General features: G+C 38.5%; 20 non-coding genes across 20 annotated transcripts; all 20 read left to right on the forward strand.

Annotated features, from left to right (window-relative positions):
* The first annotated feature begins 98 nt into the window (after positions 1–98).
* trnal-aag (transfer RNA leucine (anticodon AAG)) lies at positions 99–180 on the forward strand. Its single transcript has one exon. It is a non-coding gene; the product is annotated as a tRNA-Leu (tRNA).
* A 336-nt stretch (positions 181–516) lies between these two features.
* trnal-aag (transfer RNA leucine (anticodon AAG)) lies at positions 517–598 on the forward strand. The gene has a single exon. It is a non-coding gene; the product is annotated as a tRNA-Leu (tRNA).
* A 748-nt stretch (positions 599–1346) lies between these two features.
* trnal-aag (transfer RNA leucine (anticodon AAG)) lies at positions 1347–1428 on the forward strand. The gene has a single exon. It is a non-coding gene; the product is annotated as a tRNA-Leu (tRNA).
* Positions 1429–1764: 336 nt separating this feature from the next.
* Positions 1765–1846, forward strand: trnal-aag (transfer RNA leucine (anticodon AAG)). The gene has a single exon. It is a non-coding gene; the product is annotated as a tRNA-Leu (tRNA).
* A 336-nt stretch (positions 1847–2182) lies between these two features.
* On the forward strand, positions 2183–2264 carry trnal-aag (transfer RNA leucine (anticodon AAG)). The gene has a single exon. It is a non-coding gene; the product is annotated as a tRNA-Leu (tRNA).
* Positions 2265–3017: 753 nt separating this feature from the next.
* Positions 3018–3099, forward strand: trnal-aag (transfer RNA leucine (anticodon AAG)). The gene has a single exon. It is a non-coding gene; the product is annotated as a tRNA-Leu (tRNA).
* Positions 3100–3424: 325 nt separating this feature from the next.
* On the forward strand, positions 3425–3506 carry trnal-aag (transfer RNA leucine (anticodon AAG)). Its single transcript has one exon. It is a non-coding gene; the product is annotated as a tRNA-Leu (tRNA).
* A 4399-nt stretch (positions 3507–7905) lies between these two features.
* Positions 7906–7987, forward strand: trnal-aag (transfer RNA leucine (anticodon AAG)). The gene has a single exon. It is a non-coding gene; the product is annotated as a tRNA-Leu (tRNA).
* A 336-nt stretch (positions 7988–8323) lies between these two features.
* trnal-aag (transfer RNA leucine (anticodon AAG)) lies at positions 8324–8405 on the forward strand. Its single transcript has one exon. It is a non-coding gene; the product is annotated as a tRNA-Leu (tRNA).
* A 336-nt stretch (positions 8406–8741) lies between these two features.
* Positions 8742–8823, forward strand: trnal-aag (transfer RNA leucine (anticodon AAG)). The gene has a single exon. It is a non-coding gene; the product is annotated as a tRNA-Leu (tRNA).
* A 338-nt stretch (positions 8824–9161) lies between these two features.
* trnal-aag (transfer RNA leucine (anticodon AAG)) lies at positions 9162–9243 on the forward strand. Its single transcript has one exon. It is a non-coding gene; the product is annotated as a tRNA-Leu (tRNA).
* A 336-nt stretch (positions 9244–9579) lies between these two features.
* trnal-aag (transfer RNA leucine (anticodon AAG)) lies at positions 9580–9661 on the forward strand. The gene has a single exon. It is a non-coding gene; the product is annotated as a tRNA-Leu (tRNA).
* A 336-nt stretch (positions 9662–9997) lies between these two features.
* Positions 9998–10079, forward strand: trnal-aag (transfer RNA leucine (anticodon AAG)). Its single transcript has one exon. It is a non-coding gene; the product is annotated as a tRNA-Leu (tRNA).
* A 336-nt stretch (positions 10080–10415) lies between these two features.
* trnal-aag (transfer RNA leucine (anticodon AAG)) lies at positions 10416–10497 on the forward strand. The gene has a single exon. It is a non-coding gene; the product is annotated as a tRNA-Leu (tRNA).
* A 1169-nt stretch (positions 10498–11666) lies between these two features.
* On the forward strand, positions 11667–11748 carry trnal-aag (transfer RNA leucine (anticodon AAG)). Its single transcript has one exon. It is a non-coding gene; the product is annotated as a tRNA-Leu (tRNA).
* Positions 11749–12084: 336 nt separating this feature from the next.
* Positions 12085–12166, forward strand: trnal-aag (transfer RNA leucine (anticodon AAG)). Its single transcript has one exon. It is a non-coding gene; the product is annotated as a tRNA-Leu (tRNA).
* Positions 12167–12502: 336 nt separating this feature from the next.
* trnal-aag (transfer RNA leucine (anticodon AAG)) lies at positions 12503–12584 on the forward strand. Its single transcript has one exon. It is a non-coding gene; the product is annotated as a tRNA-Leu (tRNA).
* A 336-nt stretch (positions 12585–12920) lies between these two features.
* Positions 12921–13002, forward strand: trnal-aag (transfer RNA leucine (anticodon AAG)). The gene has a single exon. It is a non-coding gene; the product is annotated as a tRNA-Leu (tRNA).
* Positions 13003–14174: 1172 nt separating this feature from the next.
* On the forward strand, positions 14175–14256 carry trnal-aag (transfer RNA leucine (anticodon AAG)). Its single transcript has one exon. It is a non-coding gene; the product is annotated as a tRNA-Leu (tRNA).
* A 336-nt stretch (positions 14257–14592) lies between these two features.
* trnal-aag (transfer RNA leucine (anticodon AAG)) lies at positions 14593–14675 on the forward strand. The gene has a single exon. It is a non-coding gene; the product is annotated as a tRNA-Leu (tRNA).
* Positions 14676–14755: the final 80 nt, after the last annotated feature.

The following is a 14755-nucleotide window of genomic DNA, read 5'->3' on the forward strand; positions in this document are numbered from 1 at the left end:
TTTAATTAAAGAAGAAAATTAAAAAGAAGACAAAGTTACAAGGGAGTGCAGATGCTCTAGGTAACTGATGGGAAAGTGTGAATTTTTTGCTACAGCAGGGTAGTGTGGCTGAGCGGTCTAAGGCGCTGGATTAAGGCTCCAGTCTCTATGGAGGCGTGTGTTCAAATCCCACCACTGCCAGCTTTATTGAGTTTGTTTGCGCAAGGACAAATAAAGGGAATCCTGCCTTTACCCCAATTCCCACGTCTGATATTGAAATTATCTGCTGTGTTTTTCAGATTCAATCTGCTTCAGACATAAAAGCAGAAACGAATTATATGTGTACACGAAGGAAGAAAGAGCCATATGAGATAAATTAACAGTTTTAAAAAGAAAATCAAAAACGATGAAGGTAGAGCAACATGAGATCCATAAAAATTTTAATTAAAGAAGAAAATTAAAAAGAAGACAAAGTTACAAGGGAGTGCCGATGCTCTAGGTAACTGATGGGAAAGTGTGAATATTTAGTTACAGCATGGTAGTGTGGCCGAGCGGTCTAAGGCGCTGGATAAAGGCTCCAGTCTCTATGAAGACGTGGGTTCAAATCCCACCACTGCCATCTTTATTGAGTTTGTTTGCGCAAGGACAAATAAAGGGAATCCAGCCTTTACCCCAATTCCCACGTGTGTTATTGAAATTATCTGCTGCGTTTTTCAGATTCAATCTGCTTCAGACATAAAAGCAGAAACGAATTATATGTGTACACGAAGGAAGAAAGAGCAACATGAGATAAATTAACAGTTTTAAAAAGAAAATAAAAAACGATGAAGGAAGAGCAACATGAGATCCATAAAAAAATGTATTAAAGAAGAAAATTAAAAACAAGACAAAGTTACAAGGGAGTGCCGATGCTCTAGGTAACTGATGGGAAAGTGTGAATATTTAGCTACACCACAGTGTGGCCGAGCGGTCTAAGGCGCTGGATTAAGGCTCCAGTCTCTATGGAGGCATGGGTTCAAATCCCACCACTGCCATTTTTATTGAGTTTGTTTGCGCAAGGACAAATAAAGGGAATCCAGCTTTTACCCCAATTCCCACGTCTGTTATTGAAATTATCTCATGCGTTTTTCAGATTCAATCTGCTTCAGACAAAAGCAGAAACGAATTATATGTGTACACGAAGGAAGAAAGAGCAACATGAGATAAATTAACAGTTTTAAAAAGAAAATAAAAAACGATGAAGGAAGAGCAACATGAGATCCATAAAAAAAAAAATTAAGAAGAAAATTAAAAAGAAGACAAAGTTACAAGGGAGAGCCGATGCTCTAGGTAACTGATGGGAAAGTGTGAATTTTTTGCTACAGCAGGGTAGTGTGGCCGAGCGGTCTAAGGCGCTGGATTAAGGATCCAGTCTTTATGGAGGCGTGGGTTCAAATCCCAACACTGCCATCTTTATTGAGTTTGTTTGTGCAAGGACAAATAAAGGGAATCCAGCTTTTACCCCAATTCCCACGTCTGTTATTGAAATTATCTCATGCGTTTTTCAGATTCAATCTGCTTCAGACATTAAAGCAGAAACGAATTATATGTGTACACGAAGGAAGAAAGAGGAACATGAGATAAATTAACAGTTTTAAAAAGAAAATCAATAACGATGAAGGAAGAGCAACATGAGATCCATAACAATTTTAATTAAAGAAGAAAATTAAAAAGAAGACAAAGTTACAAGGGAGTGCCGATGCTCTAGGTAACTGATGGGAAAGTGTGAATATTTTGCTGAAGCAGGGTAGTGTGGCCGTGCGGTCTAAGGCGCTGGATTAAGGCTCCAGTCTCTATGGAGGCGTGGGTTCAAATCCCACCACTGCCAGCTTTATTGAGTTTGTTTGCGCAAGGACAAATAAAGGGAATCCAGCTTTTACCCCAATTCCCACGTCTGTTATTGAAATTATCTCATGCGTTTTTCATATTCAATCTGCTTCAGACATAAAAGCAGAAACGAATTATATGTGTACACGAAGGAAGAAAGAGCAACATGAGATAAATTAACAGTTTTAAAAAGAAAATCAAAAACGATGAAGGAAGAGCAACATGAGATCCATAAAAAAATGTATTAAAGAAGAAAATTAAAAAGAAGAAAAAGTTACAAGGGAGTGCAGATGCTCTAGGTAACTGATGGGAAAGTGTGAATATTTTGCTACAGCAGGGTAGTGTGGCCGAGCGGTCTAATGCGCTGGATTAAGGCTCCAGTCTCCAATGAGGCATGGGTTCAAATCCCACCACTGCCACCTTTATTGAGTTTGTTTGCGCAAGGACAAATAAAGGGAATCCAGCCTTTTCCCCAATTCCCACGTCTGTTATTGAAATTATCTGCTGCGTTTTTCAGATTCAATCTGCTTCAGACATAAAAGCAGAAACGAATTATATGTTTACACGAAGGAAGAAAGAGCAACATGAGATAAATTAACAGTTTTAAAAAGAAAATCAAAAACGATGAAGGAAGAGCAACATGAGATCCATAACAATTTTAATTAAAGAAGAAAATTAAAAAGAAGAAAAAGTTACAAGGGAGTGCAGATGCTCTAGGTAACTGATGGGAAAGTGTGAATATTTTGCTACAGCAGGGTAGTGTGGCCAGCGGTCTAAGGCGCTGGATTAAGGCTCCAGTCTCTATGGAGGCGTGGGTTCAAATCCCAACACTGCTATCTTTATTGAGTTTGTTTGCGCAAGTACAAATAAAGGGAATCCAGCCTTTACCCCAATTCCCACGTGTGTTATTGAAATTATCTGCTGCGTTTTTCAGATTCAATCTGCTTCAGACATAAAAGCAGAAACGAATTATATGTGTACACGAAGGAAGAAAGAGCAACATGAGATAAATTGACAGTTTTAAAAAGAAAATCAAAAACGATGAAGGAAGAGCGACATTAGATCCATAAAAAAATGTATTAAAGAAGAAAATTAAAAAGAAGACAAAGTTACAAGGGAGTGCCGATGCTCTAGGTAACTGATGGGAAAGTGTGAATATTTTGCTGAAGCAGGGTAGTGTGGCCGAGCGGTCTAAGGCGCTGGATTAAGGCGCCAGTCTCTGTGGAGGCGTGGGTTCAAAGCCCACCACTGCCATCTTTATTGAGTTTGTTTGCGCAAGGACAAATAAAGGGAACCCCAATTCCCACGTCTGTTATTGAAATTATCTGCTGCGTTTTTCAGATTCAATCTGCTTCAGACATAAAAGCAGAAACGAATTATATGTGTACACGAAGGAAGAAAGAGCAACATGAGATAAATTAACAGTTTTAAAAAGAAAATCAAAAACGATGAAGGAAGAGCAACATGAGATCCATAACAATTTTAATTAAACAAGAAAATTAAAAAGAAGACAAAGTTACAAGGGAGTGCAGATGCTCTAGGTAACTGATGGGAAAGTGTGAATATTTTGCTACAGCAGGGTAGTGTGGCCGAGCGGTCTAAGGCGCTGGATTAAGGCTCCAGTCTCTATGGAGGCGTGGGTTCAAATCCCAACACTGCCATCTTTATTGAGTTTGTTTGCGCAAGTACAAATAAAGGGAATCCAGCCTTTACCCCAATTCCCACGTCTGTTATTGAAATTATCTGCTGCGTTTTTCAGATTCAATCTGCTTCAGACATAAAAGCAGAAACTAATTATATGTGTACACGAAGGAAGAAAGAGCAACATGAGATAAATTAACAGTTTTAAAAAGAAAATCAAAAACGATGAAGGAAGAGCAACATGAGATCCATAACAATTTTAATTAAAGAAGAAAATTAAAAAGAAGACAAAGTTACAAGGGAGTGCCGATGCTCTAGGTAACTGATGGGAAAGTGTGAATATTTAGCTAAAGAAGGGTAATGTGGCCGAGCGGTCTAAGGCGCTGGATTAAGGCTCCAGTCTCTATGGAGGGGTGGGTTCAAATCCCAACACTGCCATCTTTATTGAGTTTGTTTGCGCAAGGACAAATAAAGGGAATCCAGCTTTTACCCCAATTCCCACGTCTGTTATTGAAATTATCTCATGCGTTTTTCAGATTCAATCTGCTTCAGACATAAAAGCAGAAACGAATTATATGTGTACACGAAGGAAGAAAGAGCAACATGAGATAAATTAACAGTTTTAAAAAGAAAATCAAAAACGATGAAGGAAAAGCAACATGAGATCCATAAAAAATTTTTTTTAACCTGTCTAGGATCAGCGTGGCGCTAGCGGCACACCCCCCCCCCCCCCCACTGAAAAACCAGTGCCGCGAAATTCAAAAAAAATATTTTTTTAAAATATTTAACTTTCACACATTAAAGTCCAATACAGCTAATGAAAGACACAGATCTTGTGAATCCAGTCAACATTTCCGATTTTTAAAATGTTTTACAGGGAAGACACAATATGTAAAGATGTACATCTATTACCTAAAAACACATTAGCATAATCCACCATCTTTTATTTGTCCACCAACACCAGTAGCCATCACCAATTCGGCTAAACTAAGATATTTATAGCCCCTAACCAACAAAAAAACTCATTAGATGACAGTCTGATAACATATTTATGGTATGGGATAGGTTTTGTTAGAAAAAAGTGCATATTTCAGGTATATGGCATAGTTTACAATTGCACCCACCGTCACAAATGGACTAGAATAATTACAATGAGCAACGTGTTTACCTAACTACTAATCATCAAACATTTCGTAAAAATACACAGCATACACGAATCGAAAGACACAGATCCTGTGAATACAGACAATATTTCAGATTTTCTAAGTGTCTTACAGCGAAAACACAATAAATCGTTATATTAGCTTAGCACATAGCAATTAGCAGCCCAGCATTGATTCTAGCCAAAGTGAGCGATAAAAGTCAACATCGCCAAAAGATATTAATTTTTTCACTAACCTTCTCAGAATTCTTCCGATGACACTCCTGTAACATCACATTACAACATGCATATACAGTTTGATCGAAAATGTTTATATTTAGCCACCAAAATCATGGTTAGACAATGTGAAATGTAGACAAGCTGGTAAAGAAAAAGTCCTTGCGCCACTTAGACAGTGATCTACTCTTATACATAAATACTCATAAACGTGACTAAAAAATATAGGGTGGACAGGGATTGATAGACAATTTAATTCTTAATACAATTGCGTTATTACATTTTTTAATTTATCCTTACTTTTCAATACAGTTTGCGCCAAGCGAAGCTACGTCAAAAAACATGGCGTCCTAAGCCACTAAAATGTTTCGACAGAAACACGATTTATCATAATAAAAATGTCCTACCTTGAGCTGTTCTTCCATCAGTATCTTGGGCAAAGGATCCTTTCTTGGGAGAAATCGTCTTTTGGTGGAAAGCTGTCCTCTTGCCATGTGGAAATGTCAACTGCGTTCGGGATGAACTGAAAAGCATGCCCAACTTTTCACATCGTTGCAAAAATAAATGTCCCAAAATCGCACTAAACGGATATAAATTGCTATAAAACGCTTTAAATTAACTACCTTATGATGTTTTTAACTCCCATAACGAGTAGAAACATGACCCGAGTAATATTACCCCCTTCACTAATGCTTGGAAAAGGTGCGGGCCGGTGTCCTCTAGGCGCATGACGCAGCTCCAAAAGAATGACTAGCTTCAGGGTTTTTTCATTTGTCGGGCCTGTGAACGCGCAATCGACCCCATTGGAATCGTCATCACGTAAAGGCATCCAGGGGAAGACGTAAGAAGTGTCCGTATAGTCATAGCAACGACAGTGCCCTTTTAACTGACTTCAGAAGAGTGGCCAACATTTCTCAAATCTGACTCCATGTCAGGGAAATTGCTGTAGAATGGGCTCTGTTCCACTTAGAGACAAAATTTCAACTCCTATAGAAACTATAGACTGTTTTCTATCCAATAATAATAATAATATGCATATTGTACGATCAAGGATTTTGTGGGAAGCCGTTTCAAAAATTAGCCAAATTAGCATAAATAGTCTAAACAGCGCCCCCATCCCCAACAGGTTAACCTGTCTAGGATCAGCGTGGCGCTAGCGGCACACCCCCCCCCCCCCCCACTGAAAAACCAGTGCCGCGAAATTCAAAAAAAATATTTTTTTTAAATATTTAACTTTCACACATTAAAGTCCAATACAGCTAATGAAAGACACAGATCTTGTGAATCCAGTCAACATTTCCGATTTTTAAAATGTTTTACAGGGAAGACACAATATGTAAAGATGTACATCTATTACCTAAAAACACATTAGCATAATCCACCATCTTTTATTTGTCCACCAACACCAGTAGCCATCACCAATTCGGCTAAACTAAGATATTTATAGCCCCTAACCAACAAAAAAACTCATTAGATGACAGTCTGATAACATATTTATGGTATGGGATAGGTTTTGTTAGAAAAAAGTGCATATTTCAGGTATATGGCATAGTTTACAATTGCACCCACCGTCACAAATGGACTAGAATAATTACAATGAGCAACGTGTTTACCTAACTACTAATCATCAAACATTTCGTAAAAATACACAGCATACACGAATCGAAAGACACAGATCCTGTGAATACAGACAATATTTCAGATTTTCTAAGTGTCTTACAGCGAAAACACAATAAATCGTTATATTAGCTTAGCACATAGCAATTAGCAGCCCAGCATTGATTCTAGCCAAAGTGAGCGATAAAAGTCAACATCGCCAAAAGATATTAATTTTTTCACTAACCTTCTCAGAATTCTTCCGATGACACTCCTGTAACATCACATTACAACATGCATATACAGTTTGATCGAAAATGTTTATATTTAGCCACCAAAATCATGGTTAGACAATGTGAAATGTAGACAAGCTGGTAAAGAAAAAGTCCTTGCGCCACTTAGACAGTGATCTACTCTTATACATAAATACTCATAAACGTGACTAAAAAATATAGGGTGGACAGGGATTGATAGACAATTTAATTCTTAATACAATTGCGTTATTACATTTTTTAAATTATCCTTACTTTTCAATACAGTTTGCGCCAAGCGAAGCTACGTCAAAAAACATGGCGTCCTAAGCCACTAAAATGTTTCGACAGAAACACGATTTATCATAATAAAAATGTCCTACCTTGAGCTGTTCTTCCATCAGTATCTTGGGCAAAGGATCCTTTCTTGGGAGAAATCGTCTTTTGGTGGAAAGCTGTCCTCTTGCCATGTGGAAATGTCAACTGCGTTCGGGATGAACTGAAAAGCATGCCCAACTTTTCACATCGTTGCAAAAATAAATGTCCCAAAATCGCACTAAACGGATATAAATTGCTATAAAACGCTTTAAATTAACTACCTTATGATGTTTTTAACTCCCATAACGAGTAGAAACATGACCCGAGTAATATTACCCCCTTCACTAATGCTTGGAAAAGGTGCGGGCCGGTGTCCTCTAGGCGCATGACGCAGCTCCAAAAGAATGACTAGCTTCAGGGTTTTTTCATTTGTCGGGCCTGTGAACGCGCAATCGACCCCATTGGAATCGTCATCACGTAAAGGCATCCAGGGGAAGACGTAAGAAGTGTCCGTATAGTCATAGCAACGACAGTGCCCTTTTAACTGACTTCAGAAGAGTGGCCAACATTTCTCAAATCTGACTCCATGTCAGGGAAATTGCTGTAGAATGGGCTCTGTTCCACTTAGAGACAAAATTTCAACTCCTATAGAAACTATAGACTGTTTTCTATCCAATAATAATAATAATATGCATATTGTACGATCAAGGATTTTGTGGGAAGCCGTTTCAAAAATTAGCCAAATTAGCATAAATAGTCTAAACAGCGCCCCCATCCCCAACAGGTTAAGAAGAAAATTAAAAAGAAGACAAAGTTACAAGGGAGTGCCGATGCTCTAGGTAACTGATGGGAAAGTGTGAATATTTAGCTAAACAGGGTAGTGTGGCCGAGCTTTCTAAGGCGCTGGATTAAGGCTCCAGTCTCTATGGAGGCGTGGGTTCAAATCCCACCACTGCCACCTTAATTGAGTTTGTTTGCGCAAGGACAAATAAAGGGAATCCAGCCTTTACCCCAATTCCCACGTCTGTTATTGAAATTATCTGCTGCGTTTTTCAGATTCAATCTGCTTCAGACACAAAAGCAGAAACGAATTATATGTGTACACGAAGGAAGAAAGAGCAACATGAGATAAATTAACAGTTTTAAAAAGAAAATCAAAAACGATGAAGGAAGAGCAACATGAGATCCATAACAATTTTAATAAAAGAAGAAAATTAAAAAGAAGACAAAGTTACAAGGGAGTGCAGATGCTCTAGGTAACTGATGGGAAAGTGTGAATATTTTGCTACAGCAGGGTAGTGTGGCCGAGCGGTCTAAGGCGCTGGATTAAGGCTCCAGTCTCTATGGAGGGGTGGGTTCAAATCCCAACACTGCCATCTTTAATGAGTTTGTTTGCGCAAGGACAAATAAAGGGAATCCAGCTTTTACCCCAATTCCCACGTCTGTTATTGAAATTATCTGCTGCGTTTTTCAGATTCAATCTGCTTCAGACATAAAAGCAGAAACTAATTATATGTGTACACGAAGGAAGAAAGAGCAACATGAGATAAATTGACAGTTTTAAAAAGAAAATCAAAAACGATGAAGGAAGAGCAACATGAGATCCATAAAAAAATGTATTAAAGAAGAAAATTAAAAAGAAGACAAAGTTACAAGGGAGTGCCGATGCTCTAGGTAACTGATGGGAAAGTGTGAATATTTTGCTACAGCAGGGTAGTGTGGCCGAGCGGTCTAAGGCGCTGGATTAAGGCTCCAGTCTCTGTGGAGGCGTGGGTTCAAATCCCACCACTGCCATCTTTATTGAGTTTGTTTTTCTACAAGGACAAATAAAGGGAATCCAGCCTTTACCCCAATTCCCACGTCTGTTATTGAAATTATCTGCTGCGTTTTTCAGATTCAATCTGCTTCAGACATAAAAGCAGAAACTAATTATATGTGTACACGAAGGAAGAAAGAGCAACATGAGATAAATTAACAGTTTTAAAAAGAAAATCAAAAACGATGAAGGAAGAGCAACATGAGATCCATAACAATTTTAATTAAAGAAGAAAATTAAAAAGAAGACAAAGTTACAAGGGAGTGCCGATGCTCTAGGTAACTGATGGGAAAGTGTGAATATTTAGCTAATGCAGGGTAGTGTGGCCGAGCGGTCTAAGGCGCTGGATTAAGGCTCCAGTCTCTATGGACGCGTGGGTTCAAATCCCACCACTGCCATCTTTATTGAGTTTGTTTGCGCAAGGACAAATAAAGGGAATCCAGCTTTCACCCCAATTCCCACGTCTGTTATTGAAATTATCTGCTGCGTTTTTCAGATTCAATCTGCTTCAGACATAAAAGCAGAAACGAATTATATGTGTACACGAAGGAAGAAAGAGCAACATGAGATAAATTAACACTTTTAAAAAGAAAATCAAAAACGATGAAGGAAAAGCAACATGAGATCCATAAAAAAAAAAATTTAAGAAGAAAATTAAAAAGAAGACAAAGTTACAAGGGAGAGCCGAAGCTCTAGGTAACTGATGGGAAAGTGTGAATTTTTTTCTAAAGCAGGGTAGTGTGGCCGAGCGGTCTAAGGCGCTGGATTAAGGCTCCAGTCTCCAATGAGGCATGGGTTCAAATCCCACCACTGCCACCTTTATTGAGTTTGTTTGCGCAAGGACAAATAAAGGGAATCCAGCCTTTTCCCCAATTCCCACGTCTGTTATTGAAATTATCTGCTGCGTTTTTCAGATTCAATCTGCTTCAGACATAAAAGCAGAAACGAATTATATGTTTACACAAAGGAAGAAAGAGCAACATGAGATAAATTAACAGTTTTAAAAAGAAAATCAAAAACGATGAAGGAAGAGCAACATGAGATCCATAACAATTTTAATTAAAGAAGAAAATTAAAAAAAAGAAAAAGTTACAAGGGAGTGCCGATGCTCTAGGTAACTGATGGGAAAGTGTGAATATCTAGCTAAAGCAGGGAAGTGTGGCCGAGCGGTCTAAGGCGCTGGATTAAGGCTCCAGTCTCTATGGAGGCGTGGGTTCAAATCCCAACACTGCCATCTTTATTGAGTTTGTTTGCGCAAGGACAAATAAAGGGAATCCAGCATTTACCCCAATTCCCACGTCTGTTATTGAAATTATCTGCTGCGTTTTTCAGATTCAATCTGCTTCAGACATAAAAGCAGAAACTAATTATATGTGTACACGAAGGAAGAAAGAGCAACATGAGATAAATTAACAGTTTTAAAAAGAAAATCAAAAACGATGAAGGAAGAGCAACATGAGATCCATAACAATTTTAATTAAAGAAGAAAATTAAAAAGAAGACAACGTTACAAGGGAGTGCCGATGCTCTAGGTAACTGATGGGAAAGTGTGAATATTTTGCTAAAGCAGGGTAGTGTGGCCGAGCGGTCTAAGGCGCTGGATTAAGGCTCCAGTCTCTATGGAGGCGTGGGTTCAAATCCCAACACTGCCAACTTTATTGAGTTTGTTTGCGCAAGGACAAATAAAGGGAATCCAGCTTTTACCCCAATTCCCACGTCTGTTATTGAAATTATCTGCTGCGTTTTTCAGATTCAATCTGCTTCAGACATAAAAGCAGAAACGAATTATATGTGTACACGAAGGAAGAAAGAGCAACATGAGATAAATTAACAGTTTTAAAAAGAAAATCAAAAACGATGAAGGAAAAGCAACATGAGATCCATAAAAAAATTAAAATTAAGAAGAAAATTAAAAAGAAGACAAAGTTACAAGGGAGAGCCGAAGCTCTAGGTAACTGATGGGAAAGTGTGAATATTTAGCTAAAGCAGGGTAGTGTGGCCGAGCGGTCTAAGGCGCTGGATTAAGGCTCCAGTCTCTATGGAGGCCTGGGTACAAATCCCACCACTGCTATCTTTATTGAGTTTGTTTGCGCAAGTACAAATAAAGGGAAACCAGCCTTTACCCCAATTCCCACGTGTGTTATTGAAATTATCTGCTGCGTTTTTCAGATTCAATCTGCTTCAGACATAAAAGCAGAAACGAATTATATATGTACACGAAGGAAGAAAGAGCAACATGAGATAAATTAACAGTTTTAAAAAGAAAATCAAAAACGATGAAGAGCAACATGAGATCCATAAAAAAATGTATTAAAGAAGAAAATTAAAAAGAAGACAAAGTTACAAGGGAGTGCCGATGCTCTAGGTAACTGATGGGAAAGTGTGAATATTTTTCTAAAGCAGGGTAGTGTGGCCGAGCGGTCTAAGGCGCTGGATTAAGGCTCCAGTCTCTGTGGAGGCGCGGGTTCAAATCGCACCACTGCCATCTTTATTGAGTTTGTTTGCGCAAGGACAAATAAAGGGAATCCAGCCTTTACCCTAATTCCCACATCTGTTATTGAAATTATCTGCTGCGTTTTTCAGATTCAATCTGCTTCAGACATAAAAGCAGAAACTAATTATATGTGTACACGAAGGAAGAAAGAGCAACATGAGATAAATTAACAGTTTTAAAAAGAAAATCAAAAACGATGAAGGAAGAGCAACATGAGATCCATAACAATTTTAATTAAAGAAGAAAATTAAAAAGAAGACAAAGTTACAAGGGAGTGCCGATGCTCTAGGTAACTGATGGGAAAGTGTGAATATTTTGCTAAAGCAGGGTAGTGTGGCCGAGCGGTCTAAGGCGCTGGATTAAGGCTCCAGTCTCTATGGAGGCGTGGGTTCAAATCCCACCACTGCCATCTTTATTGAGTTTGTTTGCGCAAGGACAAATAAAGGGAATCCAGCTTTTACCCCAATTCCCACGTCTGTTATTGAAATTATCTCATGCGTTTCTCAGATTCAATCTGCTACAGACATGAAAGCAGAAACGATTTATATGTGTACACGAAGGAAGAAAGAGGAACATGAGATAAATTAACAGTTTTAAAAAGAAAATCAAAAACGATGAAGGAAGAGCAACATGAGATCCATAACAATTTTAATAAAAGAAGGAAATTAAAAAGAAGACAAAGTTACAAGGGAGTGCCGATGCTCTAGGTAACTGATTGGAAAGTGTGAATATTTTGCTAAAGCAGGGTAGTGTGGCCGAGCGGTCTAAGGCGCTGGATTAAGGCTCCAGTCTCTATGGAGGCGTTGGTTCAAATCCCACCACTGCCATCTTTATTGAGTTTGTTTGCGCAAGGACAAATAAAGGGAATCGAGCCTTTACCCCAATTCCCACGTCTGTTATTGAAATTATCTGCTGCGTTTTTCAGATTCAATCTGCTTCAGACATAAAAGCAGAAACGAATTATATATGTACACGTAGGAAGAAAGAGCAACATGAGATAAATTAACAGTTTTAAAAAGAAAATCAAAAACGATGAAGGAAGAGCAACATGAGATCCATAAAAAAATGTTTTAAAGAAGAAAATTAAAAAGAAGACAAAGTTACAAGGGAGTGCCGATGCTCTAGGTAACTGATGGGAAAGTGTGAATATTTTGCTAAAGCAGGGTACTGTGGCCGAGCGGTCTAAGGCGCTGGATTAAGGCTCCAGTGTCTATGGAGGCGTGGGTTCAAATCCCACCACTGCCATCTTTATTGAGTTTGTTTGCGCAAGGACAAATAAAGGGAATCCAGCTTTTACCCCAATTCCCACGTCTGTTATTGATATTATCTGCTGCGTTTTTCAGATTCAATCTGCTTCAGACATAAAAGCAGAAACGAATTATATGTGTACACGAAGGAAGAAAGAGCAACATGAGATAAATTAACAGTTTTAAAAAGAAAATCAAAAACGATGAAGGAAGAGCAACATGAGATCCATAAAAATTTTAATTAAAGAAGAAAATTAAAAAGAAGACAAAGTTACAAGGGAGTGCCGATGCTCTAGGTAACTGATGGGAAAGTGTGAATATTTTGCTAAAGCAGGGTAGTGTGGCCGAGCGGTCTAAGGCGCTGGTTTAAGGCTCCAGTCTCTATGGAGGCGTGGGTTCAAATCCCACCACTGCCATCTTTATTGAGTTTGTTTGCGCAAGGACAAATAAAGGGAATCCAGCCTTTACCCCAATTCCCACGTCTGTAATTGAAATTATCTGCTGCGTTTTTCAGATTCAATCTGCTACAGACATGAAAGCAGAAATGATTTATATGTGTACACGAAGGAAGAAAGAGCAACATGATATAAATTAACACTTTTAAAAAGAAAATCAAAAACGATGAAGGAAGAGCAACATGAGATCCATAAAAAAAAATATTTAAGAAGAAAATTAAAAAGAAATCAAAGTTACAAGGGAGAGCCGATGCTCTAGGTAACTGATGGGAAAGTGTGAATTTTTTGCTACAGAAGGGTAGTGTGGCCGAGCGGTCTAAGGCGCTGGGTTAAGGCTCTTTTCTCTATGGAGGCGTGGGTTCAAATCCCACCACTGCCATCTTTATTGAGTTTGTTTGCGCAAGGACAAATAAAGGGAATCCAGCCTTTACCCCAATTCCCACGTCTGTTATTGAAATTATCTGCTGCGTTTTTCAGATTCAATCTGCTTCAGACATAAAAGCAGAAACTAATTATATGTGTACACGAAGGACGAAAGAGCAACATGAGATAAATTAACAGTTTTAAAAAGAAAATCAAAAACGATGAAGGAAGAGCAACATGAGATCCATAAAAAAATGTATTAAAGAATAAAATTAAAAAGAAGACAAAGTAACAAGGGAGTGTCGATGCTCTAGGTAACTGATGGGAAAGTGTGAATATTTGGCTGAAGCAGGGTAGTGTGGCCGAGCGGTCTAAGGCGCTCGGTTAAGGCTCCAGTGTCTATGGAGGCGTGGGTTCAAAACCCACCACTGCCATCTTTATTGAGTTTGTTTGCGCAAGGACAAATAAAGGGAATCCAGCTTTTACCCCAATTCCCACGACTGTTATTGATATTATCTGCTGCGTTTTTCAGATTCAGTCTGCTTCAGACATAAAAGCAGAAACGAATTATATGTGTACACGAAGGAAGAAAGAGCAACATGAGATAAATTAACAGTTTTAAAAAGAAAATCAAAAACGATGAAGGAAGAGCAACATGAGATCCATAAAAATTTTAATTAAAGAAGAAAATTAAAAAGAAGACAAAGTTACAAGGGAGTGCCGATGCTCTAGGTAACTGATGGGAAAGTGTGAATATTTTACTAAAGCAGGGTAGTGTGGCCGAGCGGTCTAAGGCGCTGGTTTAAGGCTCCAGTCTCTATGGAGGCGTGGGTTCAAATCCCACCACTGCCATCTTTATTGAGTTTGTTTGCGCAAGGACAAATAAAGGGAATCCAGCCTTTACCCCAATTCCCACGTCTGTTATTGAAATTATCTGCTGCGTTTTTCAGATTCAATCTGCTACAGACATGAAAGCAGAAACGATTTATATGTGTACACGAAGGAAGAAAGAACAACATGAGATAAATTAACAGTTTTAAAAAGAAAATCAAAAACGGTGAAGGAAGAGCAACATGAGATCCATAAAAAAATTTAATTAAAGAAGAAAATTAAAAAGAAGACAAAGTTACAAGGGAGTGCCGATGCTCTAGGTAACTGACGGGAAAGTGTGAATTTTTTGCTAAAGCAGGGTAGTGTGGCTGAGCGGTCTAAGGCGCTGGATTAAGGCTCCAGTCTCTATGGAGGCATGGGTTCAAATCCCACCACTCCCATCAATATTAAGTTTATTTGCGCAAGGAAAAATAAAGGGAATCCAGCCTTTACCCCAATTCCCACGTCTGTAATTGAAATT

This window comes from Salvelinus fontinalis, unplaced genomic scaffold (genome assembly GCF_029448725.1).
Source record: "Salvelinus fontinalis isolate EN_2023a unplaced genomic scaffold, ASM2944872v1 scaffold_1035, whole genome shotgun sequence".
NCBI lineage: Eukaryota > Metazoa > Chordata > Actinopteri > Salmoniformes > Salmonidae > Salvelinus > Salvelinus fontinalis.